The sequence below is a fragment of the Canis lupus genome, chromosome 6 (assembly GCF_048164855.1).
Source record: "Canis lupus baileyi chromosome 6, mCanLup2.hap1, whole genome shotgun sequence".
In the NCBI taxonomy this organism is placed as follows: domain Eukaryota; kingdom Metazoa; phylum Chordata; class Mammalia; order Carnivora; family Canidae; genus Canis; species Canis lupus.
The window spans coordinates 31,243,344-31,252,186 of NC_132843.1; the positions used below are offsets into that span (position 1 = coordinate 31,243,344).

General features: G+C 38.7%; 1 long non-coding RNA gene across 3 annotated transcripts in view; it reads right to left on the reverse strand.

Annotated features, from left to right (window-relative positions):
• The window catches only part of LOC140635179 (uncharacterized), a 312,797-nt gene extending 306,116 nt beyond the window's left edge, over positions 1 to 6,681 (reverse strand). For 2 of the 3 annotated variants that reach the window (XR_012032517.1, XR_012032519.1), the window contains exon 1: positions 6,491 to 6,681. This is a non-coding gene — a long non-coding RNA (uncharacterized lncRNA). Of the gene's footprint in view, positions 1 to 6,049; positions 6,372 to 6,490 lie in introns of those variants that run through there. The other variant, XR_012032518.1, reaches the window with a different exon arrangement.
• Positions 6,682 to 8,843: the final 2,162 nt, after the last annotated feature.

Sequence of the window (8,843 nt, forward strand, 5' to 3'; positions counted from 1 at the left end):
TTGTTATACCCATTTAAAAATTCTGAAACAGAGGTTTAGGTACTTGCTCAGGATCACATAGTAAGGTATGTGTGTTTTGGGCTGAGGGAGGTTGAGGGGAGTCTCAGATTTTAATCCATACAATCTTATTCCAGATATGTGTTCTCAATATTGCCTTCCAAATCATCCTGATGCTTCCCAAATTATTGCTTAATTGTAAAAAACAAAAAAGTTCAAATGTAATAACAGTTTCGTAATTTACTCTAAATGCAAAACTCTATTTTCAGAACCAATGGAGTTTAACTCTGTATAGTGGAGACTCATTCTAGGGGTTGTATCTTAATTCAGTGACTTACTAGGAAAATTGGCTATAGGTCTCCAATATTAGCTTTCTGCTATCCCCTTCCCAATGGGACAAGGTCGTTGTTGGGATAGTAAGGTCAGAGTACATGTGGGACCAATACACCTGGGGGTGGTAAAGAAATGGATGACTTTCCCTTCATCTTCTTCTGCTCTCCTAACATTACTAGTACCTCTATGTGTAGCCTTAGGCCCTTCCAAACTTGACTTATACAAGGGACATCTACATGGATTTTTCAGGTGAATTGGAGCCCAAAGTTGTAAATCTTTCAAACCAGTCCAGTCAGAACTTCTAGAAAAGTGATTCCTCAAAGCAACTGCCTATGTCACTGCATTCTCTAATATGATAAGCAAAACCTGGCAAAATAACTTTCTTCCTGGGGGGAGTAATTTTGTATCTTGTGTTAAGAAATGTAACCTCTTTAGAAAGCAAATTTCCCTAATCCTAGAACCCTTGATTCTGCGACCTGCACATGACTTCAGAGAGTGGTGATCTTTCTTGAGAAGACATGTGCCATATCTCCCTTGCAGATGGCTCCTACATCCTGTGTCATTTGATATTTCTCTCTGTTCTGCAGTTAGGTGGCTCAGATTCTTAATTAAAAGATTCATTTCTATGGCAGCTTTTATAAAGCAAATATCTGCACATGAAGGAAAAGGAAAAGAGAACAGAAGGAGGAGGGAACACGGTCTGCTTTCCACCAGATACTGAAACGTTCCACTAATCTCTTTCGCACCTTGTGGAGTTTCAATTTTCCCTTTAAAATGTGGATTAAACAAAGTTGCCAAAAAACATATGCTTTCATGTCAAACATTTCACTTATTTGGGAGGCTGAAAGCAGCTTGAGAGCGCTCACTGTCTCTGCCTGAGGAAAGGAGCAGAGTGGTTAAAGATTTTTATGGGAACCTTCCCCTTGAAGCTGAGGTGTAGATGTGGGAAGAATGGTGTAGGATGGGCCATTGGTGGGCTACGAGGACAACCCATGGGGTGGGGTTGCTTCTGGTGGACAAAGGAATCAGGCCCAGTTGCCAACTTGGACACTGATCATACCTCTTTGGGCTGTGATCTTATCAGATTTTACAACTCATCAGGGCTGGGATGAGTCAGTATTTGATGTGGGAGACCTCCAAGGAGAATCCATCTGCTGTAGTCTGCCTTCTAAGTGAGAATAAATCATGCTATTTCATAGAGTAGACTTGTAAACGTAGCACATGGGAAGTGGGAGGACAAAGAGTTATGGGTCCTGGCACAGATGTTCTAGAAACTTGACTCCTCATGTGCCAGTAATGCTGAGAGTGACTGTCAAATTACTTAAGTTTAAGGGCAATGTTATAGTGTGGCAGAAGATAGGCAAAATGATTATTTTGAATCATATTGTTGAGGCCTAAGGTAGTCATTCTTTGCAAACTACTAGCTTTGGGACTTTGAGATATTAATTTAATCTCTCTGAACCACAATTGCCTCATTTGTCAAATAACATGCCTACTCTATGTTTTGCCCAGGGATGTTTTGATGATAAAATAAAATATGCATGAATATGTGATTATAATCTGACAAATTACATTTATCTCTCAGGTTTTTGATTTTTTTATTGGGTTAATGCAGATAATAGTAATAGCACATATTTATAGGAAATTCACTATTTGTCAGCTATGAACTAGAGTTTTTAGATGGATCGTGTCACATAATCTTCACCTAACCACTCTGTGAATTAGGCAACATTAATCCCATTTTACATATGAAGGAATCAAGGGTCTCTAAGACCTAAAATAATTTGCCCTAGGTTATCCGACTGATATATGGGGAGAAAAAAGAAAGAAGAATAAGAAGAGAAAGAAATCAAAGCTCAGTTGGTCAAATACCAAGCTCATGGTCTTCCTCCTATGCTGTCCTTTGGTATTAACATTGGAGTAATATTTTCCCCAGTCCTTAATTTCTCATTTTATTTAGCATATGATATTTCCAAGTTATTTGAATATAGGAAATAGAAAAGTTCCTTCTCCTGGCTCCCACTCAGGCCAAAATGTCTTCAATTCATGAACCAAAGTACAACAGTTAAATGACTTACAAGTCAAGAAATATTGAGTTAGCTTCTCTATCTTATCTTTGCTATATAACATTAATTTAATAAATGTTTATGCATTAATTCAGTCTATAAACAATTAGAGCACAGAATTTTGAGTTAGACTTGCTAGCATTGAATGTACCTCCTATACCTGCAGAATTTCTCCAAGTCACTTAACGATTTTGTAACTCAATATCCTCATCTGTAAATTGGAAAATTATAGTAGCTAAGGTCTATTATGAGGATTACTATTTACAATTTTTAGAACAATCTCTAGTATATGGTAAGTGTTATAGAAACATCAGCTCTTTCTCTTATGCATACTGGATTGAGATCTATCTTTGCAGTATGCTTATGATGGGCATACCCTCCCTGTCCAAATTTCATCCTTGGCTTCCTATAAATAGCAGCTATTATTGCCTACATTAACCTGCAAAGGAACTAATTTCTTTCATAAAATTATATCATTAGAGGTTTATTCCTTTTTCTGGAAGACTTTTCAATCTCCTAGGGTCCCACGGGGGATATGGATAGGAAGCTGAGTTACATATGAAGTTTCTAAAAACCTAAGTTCAGAAAAAGATATACAGGAAAAAGTAAGTGGGTGGGAGACAGGGAGCCCAAGTAAAAGGCCAGCGTCAAGAGGAAGCACACTGTTATGTGTGTATGTGATGGAACTACACCGAGACATACTCTGCTTTCTCTAGGAATTTGTCTCTGATTAGTCTGAGGGGCAGAGCCAGTGCCATGATGATTCAGTGCATCATCATCTCCATATGGACGGCATACATGTTTCTAGCCTTAGCCTTTTCCCTGAGTTCCAAGTTCTGATGTCTAATCTCTTTCTGGAAGCCTCTCGTGGGCATATCAAAACCCGCAAGTCCAAAGTGAACTAATGACATCCATCCTTAAATTTGTCTCTATTTCTGTGTTCCTCTCAAAAAATGGCACCACCATTCACAGTGATACAAACCAGAAACCTGGGGTCGACTTGAAATTCTCCTTCAGCTCCCTCTTTTTGGTAAAATTTTTATTTTGGTAAATACTTGACTTTTTAATCCCTTTGTCTCCATTTCTATTGCTTCTAAGTTGACTCAAATTCATAATATCTCACTGGGTTACTATAATAGATTTGCAAATTCTTCTTTTTGTCTGCTGAGCCCACATCTATTGTAAAGCTTGGCCAAAAAAGGAGGCCATGGTTTGAATATATATCCCTAGAGCAAAATCTCAGTCATGTAACCAATATTTAAAACTGTCCTGTTTTCCCCAAACACTGACCCAAACTATAAATAAAATTTAAGCTTTCCTCATGTCAATGTGACTTTTAGCTTCCCAGGCAATCAGCTCCAAACAAGTAAGCTTATGCAATGAAAAGGAATATAAGTTTCTAGTAAACAATCACACCTTACAAAGTGAGCTATAACTGCTAAGTAGAGCTTCCAACTACTTTCAGTTTGAAGTTTCCCCATTTGTGAACAGTTTGCCATTTAATAAAATACTCGTATCAGTTAAAGTTCTGTGAATTTTCTTTTGACACTGCTTTCTTTTGCATTGCCATCAAAAGTATTTCTTAATATAAATATAATTTTTAATTTTTATTTATTTATGATAGTCACAGAGAGAGAGAGAGAGAGAGGCAGAGACATAGGCAGAGCGAGAAGCAGGCTCCATGCACCGGGAGCCTGACGTGGGATTCGATCCTGGGTCTCCAGGATCGCGCCCTGGGCCAAAGGCAGGCCCTAAACCGCTGTGCCACCCAGGGATCCCATATTTCTTAATATAAATATAATTATGTCATTGCTCTGTTTATATACTGAATAATTTTAAGGCTGAAATGTGATGACATTGACCATAAATCTTCCCATGGCCCACTCCCTGCCTCTTGACTCCACCTTTTCTCTTAGCCTAGTACATGAACTAAACTAAATTTACTTCCAAGTTTTCAAATTGTTCCTTTTAACCTCTGGCTCTTTGCACATGCTGAGTCCACTCTGAGGAATGTTTTACCTTCAGTCTCTATCTGCCCACCATCTTCTAGTACTTGGTTATTAGCCCAGAAGACATCCCTTCCCATGATCTTTGCAGAGGTCTTGCTACCTCATTAACATTTCTCATTGGACCTCCCCACTACTGGACTACAAAGCACTTAAGCATGTAGATCGGGTGTAACTTTACTTAGTATCGCACAGACCTAACATAGTATTTGGTTTAAGGCAAATTTTGATTAACCAATAATTGAGTACCATACAAGAATAAGTTGGTTTGGGCTATATTATCAGCTAGAGAGATATGTCAGGCAACTTTTTCTTACCAGGAAAGTTTAAACCAGATAAGGAAATATATCCTGGGGAGTAAATACAATGGTGCTGTATATATTGAATATAATATCAAATCTCTTTATAAAGCAACACAGAGATAAAAGAGTGCCATGATGGCAAGCAATAAGGCATTGGGGAAAAAATTCATAAGGGAGACTCAAGGGATTCAACTTCTACTCTTATCTAGGTAACTATATATGTGACCTTAAGGCACCTCACTGTGCATCATGACCTTTGCTTTAAAAGATAAGTGGATTTGGAGTAGTTGACTTCCTATGTCCCTTCCAGCTCTACAATTCTATGAATTGTTGGCAAAAATTAGATAATCTTATTACAGTTTGAGTTTCACCCTGATTTACTATATGTCTAGAACTTGAGTCTGAGTTTACAAAATGTCTTAAACTATAATTTCAAGACATACTGTGATTCTAGAGAACATGGCCTAGGGGTAAAAAATACAAGCCAATTCATTGAGCATTTATTAGGTACTCAGTAGAAGCATCAAAGTGTTTTAGGTGAAACATTGCAAAAAAATAGAATGAAATCCCAGTCCTAAAGAACTCTAAAATTTAACTGAGGAAGTAAAATTGAAAGTAAGAAAGAGAAGAAAGAAGATGTTTTAGGGCATTGACCTTGCTCAGTGGCTACAGTAATAGGCTGAAACATATGAGATATCAGGGTTGCTGAGGAAGACCTGATAGTTAAATCATGAATTTAGTTGGATCTTCAAAGTCTTCTAAGAGTGGTGACAAGGGAGCAGTTTATAATCAAGCACAAGCCAAAAGTGGACACTACCAAGTATGCATTAGGATTTGGGAGGCAAGGGGGAGATGAGATGTGGATTATGGTGTGGAGACAGGCCTTTGGAAGGCCTCTAGGGAGGCCTGGGAAAAGGGACCAGACTTGCAGGCAGCAGAGAATTGAGCAGAGGTGGCAGACAGCACAACACAGGGACACTCCAGAGTGTGAACAGAGCAACAAAGGGAAACAATGAGAGTTCTGCCTCAAGAGAAATGTATACAAGGAAGGCTCTCCCCAGGGTGGGGCCTACAACATTCTGCCTGTTAATTCAGAATGGCAGTCTGCCCTCCCCTCCCCCCTCAAATGACCTCCCTCCTTGGAAACCATAAATCTGGAAAAAACACACAGTTAAACCACATGAATCAGCCTTGCATTTCTGTATCATATTTGATGCTTCATCTCTCTCATTAACTCCCTCATCGTCTGTCTGCCTAATCAGTAAACAAGAGTTCTACCTCTCTGTCCAGTTGTCTATTTATTCTAGAACCGAGGCCCCTTTAAATATGAAAGCTTGCACCTTACCCTTTGTCTTCTTTAGTTGTGTCATATTCCCAACCAAGGACCCTCTTTTTCTTCCTTCTTTATTCTGGAAACTACATCATTGAGAAGACACTTTCCGCTCAGTGAGCAACACTTCCTTGCTGGCAGGGGACTATATGGGTGTGCATTTTTAATTTCCTTGTAGCCCAAATATCTGGGTTCTGTCTGAAAAACCTAAACCAAATAGAACACTCATCTTATCTGTCTATGTTTATAATGATTTACTCACTGAATAAAATTTAGATTTATCTAAATTAGATTCATTTAAATTCTCTTGTCTGTCATCTCTGTTAGAAAACATGAAGGTTTTCTTTCTTGTTGATGAAGGAGCTGAGACTCAATTTGCAGCCTGTTTATTCTCTTTCTCCGTCTCCCTGTCCCTGCCAGCTCCACACACACCCCTGCTCATTCTGACATACTCACGTATATTCTCACAGGGAGATGGCCCAGCCCCAGCTGATGGAGAGCTCCAAGGGAGGGATACGCAGGCTCGGCTTCAGATTAATGAGCTATTTGACTGGGACATGATGTTGGTTTAACAGCAGTTTTCCTTAAATGTGGTGCGATCAGGAATTTGCAGAAGTTTATTCTTAGCTCTTTCTTTTGGCTTCTGCAACATGTTAACAGCTTGTGCATTTTGTAATGCCTTTTTTCATTGCTATGGTAACCATTAAAACTTAAGGTGTATGTGACTAGAGATCTGGCCAAGCTATTGGTTGCTAGCATGCTGGAAAACAGTGCAAATGAAACCACATCTAGTTGGCTGCTTTTTACAGGTGTGCCTTTCCTTAATTAGCCTGGCATGTGAAATTCTCTAACAAAAATTAAGATAACAAAATATTAGGAGATGATTATTCACTTCAGAGAAAACCAACAATAGAATTCCTTTATATTGTGAATTCCTCTGTTGCTTTTATTTTTTTTATTATTTATTTATGATAGTCACACAGAGAGAGAGAGAGAGGCAGAGACACAGGCAGAGGGAGAAGCAGGCTCCATGCACCGGGAGCCCGACGTGGGATTTGATCCCGGGTCTCCAGGATCGCGCCCTGAGCCAAAGGCAGGCGCCAAACCGCTGCACCACCCAGGGATCCCTCCTCTGTTGCTTTTAAAATATGATTATGTTGACTACCTGCTGATTCTCAGGAAACTCTTAGGAATAAATATGCAAACTCTGAGTTATTAAGTCTTAGAGAAGAGTCAAGAGTTCGATCTCAGAGTCCAGTTAGGTTGGTAGGCATCTACCCTCCTAAATCCCCTCACAGTTTTCAGTTTTGCTTTTGTTTTTAAATACTGTGTGCTTTGTCAAAAATGGTGCGGTAAATAATGAACTGTTATCAAATTTAGGGCAATTTGCCGATGCTATGCAAATCTGGTCATATATGCTAAGCAAAGCAAAAACCAAACAAACAAGCTAACAAGTCCAACAGAAACAACAGGAACAAAAAAAGAGGGGTAACAATAATCACTACCCCAATTACAAAAAGATCAATGGCCACTTAATATAATTTGTTCCTATTTTTATCTTATTTTCCATTCCTACAAGTCTTTATTCTTCTTAACATTATGCTAGGCATTATAGGAGATACTAAAAACTGGGGAGGCAAAGTTCCCATTTTCAATGAATTTTGCAATCTTTTTCAAAATAAGATTTACATTAAGGAAACAAAGATAAAACATAGTAAAGCAAGTTAAAATAAATACTTCCAGACTTAGGCTCTGTGAGTTCAGAAAGTAGAAGAATCATTATGAGCTCAATAGAAAAAAATTTACATGAAAAGCAAAATGCAGACTCTCTAGTGAACGATCTGGTAAGATTTGGCTAAGCTGACAACAGGACTGAGAGGATGGTATTTCTTTTTTCTTTTTTTTTTTTTTTTAAGATTTTATTTATTCTTGACACACACACGCAGAGAGAGAGAGAGAGGCATAGACACAGGCAGAGGGAGGAGCAGGCTCCAGGCAGGGAGCCCGACATGGGACTCGATTCCAGGTCTCCAGGATCACGCCCTGGGCTGAAGGCGGTGCTAAACCTCTGAGCCACGTGGGCGGCCCGAGGATGGTATTTCTAAAGAAATATCTTTCATGATAGTGTAGTCAAGATGGGTGCTTGATGTCCTACTTTTAGTGTAGGACAGTGTGTATACTGGATGAGAAAATGGTTCATCCTCAGGTTAAGATAATATTTTGTTTAAAATATTGACATTCCTTAGGAAATATGAGAATAGTTCCTTATAGCTCAAATGAAGATGACAGCCTCTCCCTGTCTAATATGAGGATGATGAACACATAACATAGTTTGATGCACTCTTTTCTTAAGGCTATGATATGTTTTAGGCAGAGGAAAATATATATCTAAGAAAATTAAGTTGGTGGAATTTGTGGGCCTCATAACAGTACCACCCAAGCCAGAGAACTAACTAACTTACCTCCTTTCCTTCCTTCAAAATACATTTCTTAATAAAGATCTTTAGGTACCATATTTGTTCTCCTTCTCCGTCAGTTCAACTATTATGACTAACATGTGGATTGTGGTCTTAGTTGAAATAACAGGCACAAACACCTGTTTAATAAAAATACATCTTGAGAAGTTCCATCTTCAGTGTTGGCTTTCACAAACACAGCCTCTAACATTGCCTGCTCTTGTTCTCAATCACTGGCAGATATTTATTCAATCAAAATTTTCATTTATTACAGGCATCCAAAAAGAAAGTTGTGCGAAAGTCTTGTGCGAAAGTCTTGATGTTGATGTTTTGATGTTGAAACTGGCTGGACT